Source organism: Poeciliopsis prolifica, unplaced genomic scaffold (genome assembly GCF_027474105.1).
Source record: "Poeciliopsis prolifica strain line A6 unplaced genomic scaffold, Auburn_PproV2 SCAFFOLD053, whole genome shotgun sequence".
NCBI lineage: Eukaryota > Metazoa > Chordata > Actinopteri > Cyprinodontiformes > Poeciliidae > Poeciliopsis > Poeciliopsis prolifica.
The window spans coordinates 409,757-424,764 of NW_026562428.1; the positions used below are offsets into that span (position 1 = coordinate 409,757).

Here is a 15,008-nt window from a genome sequence, read left to right on the forward strand (position 1 = left end):
CTGAGGTAAATGAGGTCTTAAAATGAAACTGAGGAAACTATTGTAAGGAGGTTTGTTTATACTAACAAGGACTGGTTATGGTTTGGCCTCATCCATTTTTGGATCTTTTCAATGAATTCTTCAACTATTTTAATACGTGTCTACACTAATTAATTGTTATGAAATATAAGTGCTTTTGAAGTACTCCTTTAATGCTTAGACACAAGTAGGTAAATTAAAAAAAACAAAACGAACGTTAACTTTGTTTCAGTTCGTTACCAGAAAAAATGCTCGTCTCCTAGCAACAGCTCCTAAACAAATGCCTATTTTTGAAAAAAATCTAGGAATTCTTCAACTATTATAAAACGTGTCTACACTAATTATTTATTAAGCATAAGCTCTTTTGAAATACTACTTGAATGCTAAGAGACAAGAGCTTCACAGTCTAAGTTTTACCAGAAAAGGAAACGTTAACTTGGTTTCAATTCGTTACCAGAAATAACACTCATCCCTTAGCAACAGCTCATCAACAAATAATGCTTAATGTTGAAAGAACATTGGAATTCTAACGCTATTTTAAAATGTCTTATCACTAGTTAATTATGAAATATAAGTGCTTTTGAAGTACTCCTTAAATGCTTAGATACAAGAGCTTCACTGTACGTAAATTTCACAAGAAAAGGAAACGTAAACTTCGTTTCAATTCGTTACCAGAAAACATGCTCGTCTCCTATTAACAGCTCGTAAACAAATGCCTATTGTTAAAAAAAAAACTAGGAATTCTCCCGCTACTTTGAAATGTCTGAATGCTGTAATTATTTATGAAATACCACTTCTTTGAAAATACTACTTAAATGCTTAGACAAGAGCTTTACAGTAGGGAAATTTTACAAAAAACAAACAAACGTTAGCTTCGTTTCAGTTCGTTACCAGAACGTATTAAAAACTAGCTGAACAAAGAACCTCCCCGTCAGGGAATTGAACCCCGGTCTCCAAAGTGACAAGCTGGGATACTTACCACTATAATAACGAGGACTGTTTATGATTAGGCCTCAGCCATTTTTGGAGCTTTTCAATGTCCTCGGAAGTTTCTTTAGAATATAGCTGAAAAGAAGAACCTCCCCATCTGGGAATTGAAAAGAAGATCCTCCCCGTCGGGGAATTGAACCCCGGTCTCCAACGTGACAAGCTGGGATACTTACCACTATACTAACAAGGACTGGTTATGGTTTGGCCTCATCCATCTTTGGATCTTTTCAATGAATTCTTCAACTATTTTAACTATTTTAATACGTGTCTACACTAATTAATTGTTATGAAATATAAGTGCTTTTGAAGTACTCCTTTAATGCTTAGACACAAGTAGGTAAATTAAAAAAAAACAAAACGAACGTTAACTTTGTTTCAGTTCGTTACCAGAAAAAATGGTCGTCTCCTAGCAACAGCTCCTAAACAAATGCCTATTTTTGAAAAAATCTAGGAATTCTTCAACTATTATAAAACGTATCTACACTAATTATTTATTAAGCATAAGTTCTTTTGAAATACTACTTGAATGCTAAAAGACAAGAGCTTCACAGTCTAAGTTTTACCAGAAAAGGAAACGTTAACTTGGTTTCAATTCGTTACCAGAAATAACACTCATCCCTTGGCAACAGCTCATCAACAAATAATGCTTAATGTTGAAAGAACATTGGAATTCTTACGCTATTTTAAAATGTCTTATCACTAGATAATTATGAAATATAAGTGCTTTTGAAGTACTCCTTAAATGCTTAGATACAAGAGCTTCACTGTACGTAAATTTCACAAGAAAAGGAAACGTAAACTTCGTTTCAATTCGTTACCAGAAAACATGCTCGTCTCCTATTAACAGCTCGTAAACAAATGCCTATTGTTAAAAAAAAACTAGGAATTCTCCCGCTACTTTGAAATGTCTGAATGCTGTAATTATTTATGAAATACCACTTCTTTGAAAATACTACTTAAATGCTTAGACAAGAGCTTTACAGTAGGGAAATTTTACAAAAAACAAACAAACGTTAGCTTCGTTTCAGTTCGTTACCAGAACGTATTAAAAACTAGCTGAACAAAGAACCTCCCCGTCAGGGAATTGAACCCCGGTCTCCAAAGTGACAAGCTGGGATACTTACCACTATAATAACGAGGACTGTTTATGATTAGGCCTCAGCCATTTTTGGAGCTTTTCAATGTCCTCAGAAGTTTCTTTAGAATATAGCTGAAAAGAAGAACCTCCCCATCTGGGAATTGAAAAGAAGGACCTCCCCGTCGGGGAATTGAACCACGGTCTCCAAAGTGACAAGCTGGGATACTTACCACTATACTAACGAGGACTGGTTATGGTTTGGCCTCATCCCTTTTTGGATCTTTTCAATGAATTCTTCAACTATTTTAATACGTGTCTACACTAATTAATTGTTATGAAATATAAGTGCTTTTGAAGTACTCCTTTAATGCTTAGACACAAGTAGGTAAATTAAAAAAAACAAAACGAACGTTAACTTTGTTTCAGTTCGTTACCAGAAAAAATGCTCGTCTCCTAGCAAAGCTCCTAAACAAATGCCTATTTTTGAAAAAATCTAGGAATTCTTCAACTATTATAAAACGTATACACTAATTATTTATTAAGCATAAGTTCTTTTGAAATACTACTTGAATGCTAAAAGACAAGAGCTTCACAGTCTAAGTTTACCAGAAAAGGAAACGTTAACTTGGTTTCAATTCGTTACCAGAAATAACACTCATCCCTTGGCAACAGCTCATCAACAAATAATGCTTAATGTTGAAAGAACATTGGAATTCTTACGCTATTTTAAAATGTCTTATCACTAGATAATTATGAAATATAAGTGCTTTTGAAGTACTCCTTAAATGCTTAGATACAAGAGCTTCACTGTACGTAAATTTCACAAGAAAAGGAAACGTAAACTTCGTTTCAATTCGTTACCAGAAAACATGCTCGTCTCCTATTAACAGCTCGTAAACAAATGCCTATTGTTAAAAAAAAACTAGGAATTCTCCCGCTACTTTGAAATGTCTGAATGCTGTAATTATTTATGAAATACCACTTCTTTGAAAATACTACTTAAATGCTTAGACAAGAGCTTTACAGTAGGGAAATTTTACAAAAAACAAACAAACGTTAGCTTCGTTTCAGTTCGTTACCAGAACGTATTAAAAACTAGCTGAACAAAGAACCTCCCCGTCAGGGAATTGAACCCCGGTCTCCAAAGTGACAAGCTGGGATACTTACCACTATAATAACGAGGACTGTTTATGATTAGGCCTCAGCCATTTTTGGAGCTTTCAATGTCCTCGGAAGTTTCTTTAGAATATAGCTGAAAAGAAGAACCTCCCCATCTGGGAATTGAAAAGAAGGACCTCCCCGTCGGGGAATTGAACCACGGTCTCCAAAGTGACAAGCTGGGATACTTACCACTATACTAACGAGGACTGGTTATCTTTTGCCCTCATCCCTTTTTGGAGCTTTTCGATGTCCTCGGAAGCTTCATTAAAAGATAGCTGAAAAAAAGAACCTCCCCGTCGGGGAATTGAAAAGAAGAACCTCCCCGTCGGGGAATTGAACCCCGGTCTCCAACGTGACAAGCTGGGATACTTACCACTATACTAACAAGGACTGGTTATGGTTTGGTCTCATTCATTTTTGGAGCTTTTCGATGTCCTCGGACGCTTCTTTAAAAGAGAGCTGAAAAAAAGAACCTCCCTGTCGGGGAATTGAAGCACGGTCTCCATCATGACAAGCTGGGATACTTACCACTATACTAACGAGAACTCGTTATCTTTTGGCCTCATCCATTTTTGGATCCTTTCAATGAATTCTTCAACTATTTTAATACGTGTCTACACTAATTAATTGTTATGAAATATAAGTGCTTTTGAAGTACTCCTTTAATGCTTAGACACAAGTAGGTAAATTAAAAAAAACAAAACGAACGTTAACTTTGTTTCAGTTCGTTACCAGAAAAAATGCTCGTCTCCTAGCAACAGCTCCTAAACAAATGCCTATTTTTGAAAAAAATCTAGGAATTCTTCAACTATTATAAAACGTATCTACACTAATTATTTATTAAGCATAAGCTCTTTTGAAATACTACTTGAATGCTAAGAGACAAGAGCTTCACAGTCTAAGTTTTACCAGAAAAGGAAACGTTAACTTGGTTTCAATTCGTTACCAGAAATAACACTCATCCCTTAGCAACAGCTCATCAACAAATAATGCTTAATGTTGAAAGAACATTGGAATTCTTACGCTATTTTAAAATGTCTCATCACTAGTTAATTATGAAATATAAGTGCTTTTGAAGTACTCCTTAAATGCTTAAATACAAGAGCTTCATAGTACGTAAAATTTACAGAAAAAAAACAAACGTTAACTTTGTTTCAATTCGTTACAAAAAACACGCTCGTCCCTTAGCAACAGCTCGTCAAAAAATGATGCTTATTGTTGAAAGCATATTGGAATTCCCTACTATTTTAAAATGTCTGAACATTGTAATTATTTATAAAATATAAGTGCTTTTGACATACCACTTAACTGCTAAGAGACAAGAGGTTTACAGTACGTAAATTTTACAAAAAAACAAACGTTAACTTCGTTTCAATTTGTTACCAGAAAACACGCTCGTCTCCTAGTAACAGCTCGTAAACAAATACCTATTGTTGAAAAAACTAGGAATTCTTCCGATTTTTTGAAACGTTTGAATTCTCTTATTTGTAAAAATAATTGCTTTTGAAGTACTCCTTAAATTCTTAGACACAAGAGCTTCACTGTACGTAAATTTCACAAGAAAAGGAAACGTAAACTTCGTTTCAATTCGTTACCAGAAACATGCTCGTCTCCTATTAACAGCTCGTAAACAAATGCCTATTGTTAAAAAAAAACTAGGAATTCTCCCGCTACTTTGAAATGTCTGAATGCTGTAATTATTTATGAAATACCACTTCTTTGGAAATACTACTTAAATGCTTAGACAAGAGCTTTACAGTAGGGAAATTTTACAAAAAACAAACAAACGTTAGCTTCGTTTCAGTTCGTTACCAGAACGTATTAAAAACTAGCTGAACAAAGGACCTCACCGTCAGGGAATTGAACCCCGGTCTCCAAACTGACAAGCTGGGATACTTACCACTATAATAACGAGGACTGGTTATGGTTTGGCCTCATCCATTTTTGGAGCTTTTCAATGAATTCTTCAACTATTTTAATATGTGTCTACACTAATTAATTGTTATGAAATGTAAGTGCTTTTGAAGTACTCCTTTAATGCTTAGACACATGTAGGTAAATTAAAAAAAACAAAATGAACGTTAACTTTGTTTCAGTTCGTTACCAGAAAAAAATGCTCGTCTCCTAGCAACAGCTCGTAAACAAATGCCTATTGTTGAAAAAATCTAGGAATTCTTCAACTATTATAAAACGTGTCTACACTAATTATTTAAGCATAAGTTCTTTTGAAATACTACTTGAATGCTAAGAGACAAGAGCTTCACAGTCTAAGTTTTACCAGAAAAGGAAACGTTAACTTGGTTTCAATTTGTTACCAGAAATAACACTCATCCCCTAGCAACAGCTCATCAACAAATAATGCTTAATGTTGAAAGAACATTGGAATTCTTACGCTATTTTAAAATGTCTTATCACTAGATAATTATGAAATATAAGTGCTTTTGAAGTACTCCTTAAATGCTTAGATACAAGAGCTTCATAGTACGTAAAATTTACAGAAAAAAACAAACGTTAACGTTGTTTCAATTCGTTACCAGAAAACATGCTCGTCTCCTAGCAACAGCTCGTAAACAAATGCCTATTGTTGAAAAAATCTAGGAATTCTTCAAATATTTTAAAACGTATCTACACTAATTATTTATTAAGCATAAGTTCTTTTGAAATACTACTTAAATGCTGAGAGACAAGAGCTTCACAGTCTAAGTTTTACCAGAAAAGGAAACGTTAACTTGGTTTCAATTCGTTACCAGAAATAACACTCATCCCTTGGCAACAGCTCATCAACAAATAATGCTTAATGTTGAAAGAACATTGGAATTCTTACGCTATTTTAAAATGTCTCATCACTAGTTAATTATGAAATATAAGTGCTTTTGAAGTACTCCTTAAATGCTTAGATACAAGAGCTTCATAGTACGTAAATTTTACAGAAAAAAAACAAACGTTAACGTTGTTTCAATTCGTTACCAGAAAACATGCTCGTCTCCTAGCAACAGCTCGTAAACAAATGCCTATTGTTGAAAAAATCTAGGAATTCTCCCGCTACTTTGAAATGTCTGAATGTTGTAATTATTTATGAAATACCACTTCTTTGAAAATACTACTTAAATGCTTAGACAAGAGCTTTACAGTAGGGAAATTTTACAAAAAACAAACAAACGTTAGCTTCGTTTCAGTTCGTTACCAGAACGTATTAAAAACTAGCTGAACAAAGGACCTCCCCGTCAGGGAATTGAACCCCGGTCTCCAAAGTGACAAGCTGGGATACTTACCACTATAATAACGAGGACTGGTTATGATTAGGCCTCAACCATTTTTGGAGCTTTTCAATGTCCTCAGAAGTTTCTTTAGAATATAGCTGAAAAGAAGAACCTCCCCCTCTGGGAATTGAAAAGAAGAACCTCCCCGTCGGGGAATTGAACCCCGGTCTCCAACGTGACAAGCTGGGATACTTACCACTATACTAACGAGGACTGGTTATCTTTTGCCCTCATCCCTTTTAGGAGCTTTTCGATGTCCTCGGAAGCTTCATTAAAAGATAGCTGAAAAAAAGAACCTCCCCGTCGGGGAATTGAAAAGAAGAACCTCCCCGTCGGGGAATTGAACCCCGGTCTCCAACGTGACAAGCTGGGATACTTACCACTATACTAACAAGGACTGGTTATCTTTTGCCCTCATCCCTTTTAGGAGCTTTTCAATGTCCTCGGAAGCTTCATTAAAGATAGGTGAAAAAAAGAACCTCCCCGTCGGGAATTGAAAAGAAGAACCTCCCCGTCGGGGAATTGAACCCCGGTCTCCAACGTGACAAGCTGGGATACTTACCACTATACTAACAAGGACTGGTTATGGTTTGGTCTCATTCATTTTTGGAGCTTTTCGATGTCCTCGGACGCTTCTTTAAAAGAGAGCTGAAAAAAAGAACCTCCCTGTCGGGGAATTGAAGCACGGTCTCCATCGTGACAAGCTGGGATACTTACCACTATACTAACGAGAACTCGTTATCTTTTGGCCTCATCCATTTTTGGATCCTTTCAATGAATTCTTCAACTATTTTAATACGTGTCTACACTAATTAATTGTTATGAAATATAAGTGCTTTTGAAGTACTCCTTTAATGCTTAGACACAAGTAGGTAAATTAAAAAAAACAAAACGAACGTTAACTTTGTTTCAGTTCGTTACCAGAAAAAATGGTCGTCTCCTAGCAACAGCTCCTAAACAAATGCCTATTTTTGAAAAAATCTAGGAATTCTTCAACTATTATAAAACGTATCTACACTAATTATTTATTAAGCATAAGTTCTTTTGAAATACTACTTGAATGCTAAAAGACAAGAGCTTCACAGTCTAAGTTTTACCAGAAAAGGAAACGTTAACTTGGTTTCAATTCGTTACCAGAAAACATGCTCGTCTCCTATTAACAGCTCGTAAACAAATGCCTATTGTTAAAAAAAACTAGGAATTCTCCCGCTACTTTGAAATGTCTGAATGTTGTAATTATTTATGAAATACCACTTCTTTGGAAATACTACTTAAATGCTTAGACAAGAGCTTTACAGTAGGGAAATTTTACAAAAAAAAAACAAACGTTAGCTTCGTTTCAGTTCGTTACCAGAACGTATTAAAAACTAGCTGAACAAAGGACCTCACCGTCAGGGAATTGAACCCCGGTCTCCAAACTGACAAGCTGGGAAACTTACCACTATACTAACGAGGACTGGTTATCTTTTGGCCTCATCCATTTTTGGAGCTTTTCAATGAATTCTTCAACTATTTTAATACGTGTCTACACTAATTAATTGTTATGAAATATAAGTGCTTTTGAAGTACTCCTTTAATGCTTAGACACAAGTAGGTAAATTAAAAAAAACAAAACGAACGTTAACTTTGTTTCAGTTCGTTACCAGAAAAAATGCTCGTCTCCTAGCAACAGCTCCTAAACAAATGCCTATTTTTGAAAAAATCTAGGAATTCTTCAACTATTATAAAACGTGTCTACACTAATTATTTAAGCATAAGTTCTTTTGAAATACTACTTGAATGCTAAGAGACAAGAGCTTCACAGTCTAAGTTTTACCAGAAAAGGAAACGTTAACTTGGTTTCAATTCGTTACCAGAAATAACACTCATCCCTTAGCAACAGCTCATCAACAAATAATGCTTAATGTTGAAAGAACATTGGAATTCTTACGCTATTTTAAAATGTCTCATCACTAGTTAATTATGAAATATAAGTGCTTTTGAAGTACTCCTTAAATGCTTAGATACAAGAGCTTCATAGTACGTACATTTTACAGAAATAAACAAACGTTAACGTTGTTTCAATTCGTTACCAGAAAACATGCTCGTCTCCTAGCAACAGCTCGTAAACAAATGCCTATTGTTGAAAAAATCTAGGGAATTCTCCCGCTACTTTGAAATGTCTGAATGCTGTAATTATTTATGAAATACCACTTCTTTGAAAATACTACTTAAATGCTTAGGCAAGAGCTTTACAGTAGGGAAATTTTACAAAAAACAAACAAACGTTAGCTTCGTTTCAGTTCGTTACCAGAACGTATTAAAAACTAGCTGAACAAAGGACCTCCCCGTCAGGGAATTGAACCCCGGTCTCCAAAGTGACAAGCTGGGATACTTACCACTATAATAACGAGGACTGGTTATGATTAGGCCTCAACCATTTTTGGAGCTTTTCAATGTCCTCAGAAGTTTCTTTAGAATATAGCTGAAAAGAAAATATAGCTGAAAAGAAAATATAGCTGAAAAGAAGAACCTCCCCCTCTGGGAATTGAAAAGAAGAACCTCCCCGTCGGGGAATTGAACCCCGGTCTCCAACGTGACAAGCTGGGATACTTACCACTATACTAACGAGGACTGGTTATCTTTTGCCCTCATCCCTTTTAGGAGCTTTTCGATGTCCTCGGAAGCTTCATTAAAAGATAGCTGAAAAAAAGAACCTCCCCGTCGGGGAATTGAAAAGAAGAACCTCCCCGTCGGGGAATTGAACCCAGGTCTCCAATGTGACAAGCTGGGAAACTTACCACTATAATAACGAGGACTGGTTGTGATTAGGCCTCAACCATTTTTGGAGCTTTTCAATGTCATCAGAAGTTTCTTTAGAATATAGCTGAAAAGAAGAAACTCCCCCTCTGGGAATTGAAAAGAAGATCCTCCCCGTCGGGGAATTGAACCCGGTCTCCAACGTGACAAGCTGGGATACTTACCACTATACTAACGAGGACTGGTTATCTTTTGCCCTCATCCCTTTTAGGAGCTTTTCAATGTCCTCGGAAGCTTCATTAAAAGATAGCTGAAAAAAAGAACCTCCCCGTCGGGGAATTGAACCCCGGTCTCCAACGTGACAAGCTGGGATACTTACCACTATACTAACGAGGACTGGTTATGGTTTGGTCTCATCCATTTTTGGAGCCTTTCGATGTCCTCGGACGCTTCTTTAAAAGAGAGCTGAAAAAAAGAACCTCCCTGTCGGGGAATTGAAGCACGGTCTCCATCGTGACAAGCTGGGATACTTACCACTATACTAACGAGAACTCGTTAGCTTTTGGCCTCATCCATTTTTGGATCCTTTCAATGAATTCTTCAACTATTTTAATACGTGTCTACACTAATTAATTGTTATGAAATATAAGTGCTTTTGAAGTACTCCTTTAATGCTTAGACACAAGTAGGTAAATTAAAAAAAACAAAACGAACGTTAACTTTGTTTCAGTTCGTTACCAGAAAAAATGCTCGTCTCCTAGCAACAGCTCCTAAACAAATGCCTATTTTTGAAAAAATCTAGGAATTCTTCAACTATTATAAAACGTATCTACACTAATTATTTAAGCATAAGCTCTTTTGAAATAGTACTTGAATGCTAAGAGACAAGAGCTTCACAGTCTAAGTTTTACCAGAAAAGGAAACGTTAACTTGGTTTCAATTCGTTACCAGAAATAACACTCATCCCTTAGCAACAGCTCATCAACAAATAATGCTTAATGTTGAAAGAACATTGGAATTCTTACGCTATTTTAAAATGTCTTATCACTAGATAATTATGAAATATAAGTGCTTTTGAAGTACTCCTTAAATGCTTAGATAGGAGAGCTTGACAGTGCACAAATTTTACTAAAAAAACAAACGTTAACTTTGTTTCAATTCGTTATAAGAAAACACGCTCGTCCCTTAGCAACAGCTCGTCAACACATAATGCTTATTTTTTTAAAAATATTGGAATTCAACTATTTTAAAACGTGTCAACACTCTAATTATTTTTTAGCATAAGTTATTTTGAAATACTTCTTATGTGCTGGGAGGCAAGAGGATTACAGTAGGTAAATTAAAAAAAACAAAACGAACGTTGACTTTGTTTCACTTCGTTACCAGAAAACATGCTCGTCTCCTAGCAACAGCTCGTAAACAAATGCCTATTGTTGAAAAAATCTAGGAATTCTTCAAATATTTTAAAACGTATCTACACTAATTATTTATTAAGCATAAGTTCTTTTGAAATACTACTTAAATGCTGAGAGACAAGAGCTTCACAGTGCACAAATTTTACTAAAAAAACAAACGCTAACTTCGTTTCAATTCGTTACCAGAAATAACACTCATCCCTTAGCAACAGCTCATCAACAAATAATGCTTAATGTTGAAAGAACATTGGAATTCTTACGCTATTTTAAAATGTCTTATCACTAGATAATTATGAAATATAAGTGCTTTTGAAGTACTCCTTAAATGCTTAAATACAAGAGCTTCATAGTACGTAAATTTTACAGAAAAAAAAACGTTAACTTTGTTTCAATTCATTACAAAAAACACGCTCGTCCCTTAGCAACAGCTCGTCAACAAATGATGCTTATGTTGAAAGCATATTGGAATTCCCTACTATTTTAAAATGTCTGAACATTGTAATTATTTATAAAATATAAGCGTTTTTGACATACCACTTAACTGCTAAGAGACAAGAGGTTTACAGTACGTAAATTTTACAAAAAAAAACCAAACGTTAACGTTGTTTCAATTTGTTACCAGAAAACATGCTCGTCTCCTAGCAACAGCTCGTAAACAAATGCCTATTGTTGAAAAAATCTAGGAATTCTCCCGCTACTTTGAAATGTCTGAATGCTGTAATTATTTATGAAATACCACTTCTTTGAAAATACTACTTAAATGCTTAGACAAGAGCTTCACAGTGCACAAATTTTACTAAAAAAACAAACGTTAACTTCGTTTCAATTCGTTACAAGAAATAACACTCATCCCTTAGCAACAGCTCATCAACAAATAATGCTTAATGTTGAAAGAACATTGGAATTCTAACGCTATTTTAAAATGTCTCATCACTAGTTAATTATGAAATATAAGTGCTTTTGAAGTACTCCTTAAATGCTTAGATACAAGAGCTTCATAGTACGTAAAATTTACAGAAAAAAACAAACGTTAACTTAGACACATGAGCTTCACTGTACGTAAATTTCACAAGAAAAGGAAACGTAAACTTCGTTTCAATTCGTTACCAGAAAACATGCTCGTCTCCTATTAACAGCTCGTAAACAAATGCCTATTGTTAAAAAAAACTAGGAATTCTCCCGCTACTTTGAAATGTCTGAATGTTGTAATTATTTATGAAATACCACTTCTTTGGAAATACTACTTAAATGCTTAGACAAGAGCTTTACAGTAGGGAAATTTTACAAAAAACAAACAAACGTTAGCTTCGTTTCAGTTCGTTACCAGAACGTATTAAAAACTAGCTGAACAAAGGACCTCCCCGTCAGGGAATTGAACCCCGGTCTCCAAAGTGACAAGCTGGGATACTTACCACTATACTAACGAGGACTGGTTATCTTTTGGCCTCATCCATTTTTGGAGCTTTTCAATGAATTCTTCAACTATTTTAATACGTGTCTACACTAATTAATTGTTATGAAATATAAGTGCTTTTGAAGTACTCCTTTAATGCTTAGACACAAGTAGGTAAATTAAAAAAAACAAAACGAACGTTAACTTTGTTTCAGTTCGTTACCAGAAAAAATGCTCGTCTCCTAGCAACAGCTCCTAAACAAATGCCTATTTTTGAAAAAATCTAGGAATTCTTCAACTATTATAAAACGTGTCTACACTAATTATTTAAGCATAAGTTCTTTTGAAATACTACTTGAATGCTAAGAGACAAGAGCTTCACAGTCTAAGTTTTACCAGAAAAGGAAACGTTAACTTGGTTTCAATTCGTTACCAGAAATAACACTCATCCCTTAGCAACAGCTCATCAACAAATAATGCTTAATGTTGAAAGAACATTGGAATTCTTACGCTATTTTAAAATGTCTCATCACTAGTTAATTATGAAATATAAGTGCTTTTGAAGTACTCCTTAAATGCTTAGATACAAGAGCTTCATAGTACGTACATTTTACAGAAATAAACAAACGTTAACGTTGTTTCAATTCGTTACCAGAAAACATGCTCGTCTCCTAGCAACAGCTCGTAAACAAATGCCTATTGTTGAAAAAATCTAGGAATTCTCCCGCTACTTTGAAATGTCTGAATGCTGTAATTATTTATGAAATACCACTTCTTTGAAAATACTACTTAAATGCTTAGACAAGAGCTTTACAGTAGGGAAATTTTACAAAAAACAAACAAACGTTAGCTTCGTTTCAGTTCGTTACCAGAACGTATTAAAAACTAGCTGAACAAAGGACCTCCCCGTCAGGGAATTGAACCCCGGTCTCCAAAGTGACAAGCTGGGATACTTACCACTATAATAACGAGGACTGGTTATGATTAGGCCTCAACCATTTTTGGAGCTTTTCAATGTCCTCAGAAGTTTCTTTAGAATATAGCTGAAAAGAAGAACCTCCCCCTCTGGGAATTGAAAAGAAGAACCTCCCCGTCGGGGAATTGAACCCCGGTCTCCAACGTGACAAGCTGGGATACTTACCACTATACTAACGAGGACTGGTTATCTTTTGCCCTCATCCCTTTTAGGAGCTTTTCGATGTCCTCGGAAGCTTCATTAAAAGATAGCTGAAAAAAAAACCTCCCCGTCGGGGAATTGAAAAGAAGAACCTCCCCGTCGGAGAATTGAACCCAGGTCTCCAATGTGACAAGCTGGGAAACTTACCACTATAATAACGAGGACTGGTTGTGATTAGGCCTCAACCATTTTTGGAGCTTTTCAATGTCATCAGAAGTTTCTTTAGAATATAGCTGAAAAGAAGAAACTCCCCCTCTGGGAATTGAAAAGAATATCCTCCCCGTCGGGGAATTGAACCCCGGTCTCCAACGTGACAAGCTGGGATACTTACCACTATACTAACGAGGACTGGTTATCTTTTGCCCTCATCCCTTTTAGGAGCTTTTCAATGTCCTCGGAAGCTTCATTAAAAGATAGCTGAAAAAAAGAACCTCCCCGTCGGGGAATTGAAAAGAAGAACCTCCCCGTCGGGGAATTGAACCCCGGTCTCCAACGTGACAAGCTGGGATACTTACCACTATACTAACAAGGACTGGTTATGGTTTGGTCTCATCCATTTTTGGAGCTTTTCGATGTCCTCGGACGCTTCTTTAAAAGAGAGCTGAAAAAAAGAACCTCCCTGTCGGGGAATTGAAGCACGGTCTCCATCGTGACAAGCTGGGATACTTACCACTATACTAACGAGAACTCGTTATCTTTTGGCCTCATCCATTTTTGGATCCTTTCAATGAATTCTTCAACTATTTTAATACGTGTCTACACTAATTAATTGTTATGAAATATAAGTGCTTTTGAAGTACTCCTTTAATGCTTAGACACAAGTAGGTAAATTAAAAAAAACAAAACGAACGTTAACTTTGTTTCAGTTCGTTACCAGAAAAAATGCTCGTCTCCTAGCAACAGCTCCTAAACAAATGCCTATTTTTGAAAAAATCTAGGAATTCTTCAACTATTATAAAACGTATCTACACTAATTATTTATTAAGCATAAGCTCTTTTGAAATACTACTTAAATGCTAAGAGACAAGAGCTTCACAGTCTAAGTTTTACCAGAAAAGGAAACGTTAACTTGGTTTCAATTCGTTACCAGAAATAACACTCATCCCTTAGCAACAGCTCATCAACAAATAATGCTTAATGTTGAAAGAACATTGGAATTCTTACGCTATTTTAAAATGTCTTATCACTAGATAATTATGAAATATAAGTGCTTTTGAAGTACTCCTTAAATGCTTAGATAGGAGAGCTTGACAGTGCACAAATTTTACTAAAAAAACAAACGTTAACTTTGTTTCAATTCGTTATAAGAAAACACGCTCGTCCCTTAGCAACAGCTCGTCAACACATAATGCTTATTTTTTTAAAAATATTGGAATTCAACTATTTTAAAACGTGTCAACACTCTAATTATTTTTTAGCATAAGTTATTTTGAAATACTTCTTATGTGCTGGGAGGCAAGAGGATTACAGTAGGTAAATTAAAAAAACAAAACGAACGTTGACTTTGTTTCACTTCGTTACCAGAAAACATGCTCGTCTCCTAGCAACAGCTCGTAAACAAATGCCTATTGTTGAAAAAATCTAGGAATTCTTCAAATATTTTAAACGTATCTACACTAATTATTTATTAAGCATAAGTTCTTTTGAAATACTACTTAAATGCTGAGAGACAAGAGCTTCACAGTGCACAAATTTTACTAAAAAACAAACGCTAACTTCGTTTCAATTCGTTACCAGAAATAACACTCATCCCTTAGCAACAGCTCATCAACAAATA

At 35.3% G+C, this 15,008-nt stretch overlaps 10 non-coding genes across 10 annotated transcripts; all 10 read right to left on the minus strand.

The window, feature by feature from the left end:
- Positions 1-1,126: 1,126 nt before the first annotated feature.
- On the minus strand, positions 1,127-1,198 carry trnad-guc (transfer RNA aspartic acid (anticodon GUC)). Its single transcript has one exon. It is a non-coding gene; the product is annotated as a tRNA-Asp (tRNA).
- Positions 1,199-3,565: 2,367 nt separating this feature from the next.
- trnad-guc (transfer RNA aspartic acid (anticodon GUC)) lies at positions 3,566-3,637 on the minus strand. The gene has a single exon. It is a non-coding gene; the product is annotated as a tRNA-Asp (tRNA).
- A 3,011-nt stretch (positions 3,638-6,648) lies between these two features.
- Positions 6,649-6,720, minus strand: trnad-guc (transfer RNA aspartic acid (anticodon GUC)). Its single transcript has one exon. It is a non-coding gene; the product is annotated as a tRNA-Asp (tRNA).
- Positions 6,721-6,832: 112 nt separating this feature from the next.
- Positions 6,833-6,904, minus strand: trnad-guc (transfer RNA aspartic acid (anticodon GUC)). The gene has a single exon. It is a non-coding gene; the product is annotated as a tRNA-Asp (tRNA).
- A 110-nt stretch (positions 6,905-7,014) lies between these two features.
- On the minus strand, positions 7,015-7,086 carry trnad-guc (transfer RNA aspartic acid (anticodon GUC)). The gene has a single exon. It is a non-coding gene; the product is annotated as a tRNA-Asp (tRNA).
- Positions 7,087-9,048: 1,962 nt separating this feature from the next.
- trnad-guc (transfer RNA aspartic acid (anticodon GUC)) lies at positions 9,049-9,120 on the minus strand. The gene has a single exon. It is a non-coding gene; the product is annotated as a tRNA-Asp (tRNA).
- Positions 9,121-9,570: 450 nt separating this feature from the next.
- trnad-guc (transfer RNA aspartic acid (anticodon GUC)) lies at positions 9,571-9,642 on the minus strand. The gene has a single exon. It is a non-coding gene; the product is annotated as a tRNA-Asp (tRNA).
- A 3,498-nt stretch (positions 9,643-13,140) lies between these two features.
- On the minus strand, positions 13,141-13,212 carry trnad-guc (transfer RNA aspartic acid (anticodon GUC)). The gene has a single exon. It is a non-coding gene; the product is annotated as a tRNA-Asp (tRNA).
- Positions 13,213-13,507: 295 nt separating this feature from the next.
- trnad-guc (transfer RNA aspartic acid (anticodon GUC)) lies at positions 13,508-13,579 on the minus strand. Its single transcript has one exon. It is a non-coding gene; the product is annotated as a tRNA-Asp (tRNA).
- Positions 13,580-13,691: 112 nt separating this feature from the next.
- trnad-guc (transfer RNA aspartic acid (anticodon GUC)) lies at positions 13,692-13,763 on the minus strand. The gene has a single exon. It is a non-coding gene; the product is annotated as a tRNA-Asp (tRNA).
- Positions 13,764-15,008: the final 1,245 nt, after the last annotated feature.